Here is a 3,566-nt window from a genome sequence, read left to right on the forward strand (position 1 = left end):
GGGAAGACTGACATCTGTAGGTGGACAGGTAGAAGGATTTCTCCCTTGCTGCCATTCCATTGACAGCGTCTGTGGGGTGGGACTAGAAACAACATAAAAGCCTCTGTCTGAAGGCATGCTGTGCCTTTTCCAGGTTGTTCACTGTCAGGAATTTTATGAGAGAGGAACGCGCAGACTGAGGCATTGCAGCTTGCTGGTTCAGCATTAGTTGAACTTTCCTGCTCCTTTTTCTTGTTACAAAGGGGTGGAAAGGATTTAGCTTATATTAGCTTAGCTATTCTATTCAGTTACTATTAGTACTACCATTCAATTCATTTCTTTAAATTTATATTTACTCTTTTTTTGTGTGGAAACTTTGAAAAAAGAAAGCTGTGTTCCATCACTGTAAAGGCACAGATTGCTTGCACGCATGCACACACACAGGCACATAGATACACAGACACAGAAGGAGACAGACAGACAGCACACAATTTTTACATAACTCCTAACATGGAAGCAAACAATCAAAGAAAAGGCCTCAGTGCACACAGAGGGAATAAAACACATTATACAAAAGGATTCATACACACAGAGAGACCTTTTGCAGCACAGGAAAGATTAATATGAAGCATGCTGGAAAGGTAGGTGCCAGGTCTTCTGGCAAGGGAGGGAGAGGGGGTAGGGGGAGAGCTAGAGCTACAAGTCCCCCCCACAAAACAAAGCTGCATTCTCTTCCCAAGCAGCCATGACATCAGTGCTGCCAGTGGAAGCCAGGAGATGGGAGCAGTGTCTGCACCTGACGTCCCTGCACCTGCACCACCTCTGCTCAGTCCAGAAGTGGGCACCATCAGTGGAATCACTGTTTCCACCACCCCAATTTCAGCTCTGTATGAGCCTCCTACTGCCAGAGGAGGAGCTGGAGCTGGAACCAGGGATGCTGAGTGCGCTTGCTCAAGCAATTCTGGGGACTGAGGAGGAATCAGAGTTTGTGCTCCACACCCCTCACGTTTCCCTTAGACCCAGGTTCCTCCAGAAAGCAGCACCTCAGAGAAGGCTGAGGCTGTGGAGGCAGGTGGCTCAGCTGAGGCACCTCCTCCTGCTGTTGAGCCTCAGCCTGCTGAGGAGTGGGAAGCAGGATCATCAACTCCCCTCAGAAGTGGAGGAGCATTTTGAGTGGCAGATGATCCCAGGTTTGCCATTGCCAGCACTTCCAAAAGCACATGAGCCATGGCAAGGACATGAGACACGTCTCCATCACAACCATGCTGCTGCATCTGAGGAGGCAGCACCACCTTGCCCTTCTTCCTGTTCAGCCTTGCACTAGTGCAAGTGTGCCAAAAGGGAAGTCCTCCACTAGCTCCAAGCCCCCTTCCCCCCCAAAGCAGAGGCAGGCCTCCCTGGACCAGTGGGGGAAAGGTGAACAGAAAGGGAGATGCATTCCCAAGGTGAGTGAGATCACCCAGACCACTGGGGAGATGCTTGCTCTGGATAGACATCCCTTCTCCCTAGCTGAGTGGCCAGGGTTCAGACGGTTCATACCACTTCTGGCCCCTTTTTACAAAGTGCCCACATGCACTACCTTTAGCAGGGTGGTGGTGCCCTCCCTGTATGAGGCATGCAGGGAGTACTTGAGGGAGGAACTGTGCAAGGCAGGACCACAGGTAGCCTTGCACTTCACCTCCAACATCTGGAGCAGCCAAGGTGGTGATCATGCCTACCTCTTCCCCACAGGGCACCGGTGCAATTAGTCAGGCCGTCGGTGGGCTCTACTGCAAGCCGAGGTGCTAGATGAGTCCAACACAGCAAGGGAGATAATGGGGGCCGTGAACTCCATTGTATAGGGGTGGCTTGTTGGGCAGGCCCAGCTCACCCCTGGGTTCATGGTCACCAACAATGGGGCCAATACAGTGAAGGCTGTCCATGAGGCCAACTTTGTTAGTATCCACTGTGTGGCACACAGGCTGCACCTAATAGTGAGGGATGCCTTGAAGGGGGACAGGGCTGCCGGTGACAGTGCCACCACCAGTACTGCTACAAGCCAGCTGATTTCAAAATGCAGGAAGGTGGTGGGCTACTTCCACCACAGCATCAAGTGGGGCAAGATGCTGTGGGAGAAACAGGCAAATCTGAGCATCTTGCAGCACAGAATCATACAGGATGTGGAGACTCAGTGAAACTCCATACCTTATGCTCCAAAGGTTGGTGGTGCAACAGGAGGCCATCCATGAGATGGCCTTGCTTGGGGAGATTGGGATCAGTGGCCTGCTGAACAGAGCTGAGTGGGGTACCATCTCCCAGATCTTGGTGGTTCTCAAGCCCTTCTTTGAGGCCGCCAAGACCCTTTGGTCTGGCAATGCCCTCCTCAGCCAAGTGATCCCCTTAGTGAGGGAACTGGGCAACAAAATGGAGAAGTTCCATGGGATCAATGTTCCTGGCTGGGGCAGGCCACTGTCACCAGACATGCAGGCACTGGTGAGGTGGCTGAAGGAGTGCATCAGGAGACAGCTGGATCTCACATGATGGCGGGCATGTGTGACCCGAAGGTGAAGGAGAGCATGTGCACTGGCAGCCCCAAAACCCTTGATCACTGGACACAGGTGCTGGTGAACGAAGTCAGGGAGGCCAAAGTGCAAAGGCGAGGGGGTGTGGAAGAGGGGGATCCACTTTCCCGTGCCAGCACTCCCAGCATTGGCACCAGCACCAGTGCCAGCACAAGCCAGTCTCCTCCACACTAGTCACTGCCAATGTGGGCCATGGGCATGGCTTCAATACTGGGGTCCAAACACACCATACCCCAGGCTTGGGCAGGTAGCGCTGGGTCTTCGGTGGTTACCTATCTTGCTGAGGATGTGGAGCCACTGAACTGTGACCCCTTGGCCTACCGGGCAAACCACAGCCAGATGTGGTAGTATCTGGCCACAGTTGCCCGGCAACACTTGTCCTGTCCACTGACCAGTGCTCCAAGCAAGAGGGTGTTCAGCATTGCTGGGGATGCTGTGACACCACATAGGACCTGCTTGGCTTCTATGTTGGTGGACCTTCCACTGCTGGGGAACCCCAAGCACTGCCTGCAGACAGACTGAGTGCCACCCTCCTCACTCTGTCTGCATCAATTTCCTTTTCTGAGTTTTTTAAAAACCGAGTAATGCCCCGCTCTCAGCTGGATGGGGCACTGACTGTCTTACCAGCCAGCAGGGAAAGAACCTGGGCGTGACCACTAAAACTGCACTCTGCCAGGGTAGGGAGGCCAGATGGGACTGCTGTCAGTGCAGCAGCGCCGTAAATGCCAGGACCAATGATCCCCTGGTGAAAGGCATGTAGGAGGCACTATAACCTCCAGCTAACGCACCCATGCACAAAATCCTGGATGGGGAATGCCCAGACCTGTCACTTCTTTGGCACGCCTGATGCTTGCTTGTTGCAGTGCAGTTGTAAGGCTCCCAGTGAGCTCAGCTTAGCTACCCAGGAAGCCAGCTTTAGAGTTGAAAACCCCTTTGTCAGGCTGAGGAAGTACCTGCAGTTGGTCCTGGATGGAAGGAATAGTAAAGAAACCAGAGGCCGGCCTGGCCTGCAATGCAGGCAAGAAA

Source organism: Crocodylus porosus, unplaced genomic scaffold, assembly GCF_001723895.1.
Source record: "Crocodylus porosus isolate Cpor-Errol unplaced genomic scaffold, CroPor_comp1, whole genome shotgun sequence".
NCBI lineage: Eukaryota > Metazoa > Chordata > Crocodylia > Crocodylidae > Crocodylus > Crocodylus porosus.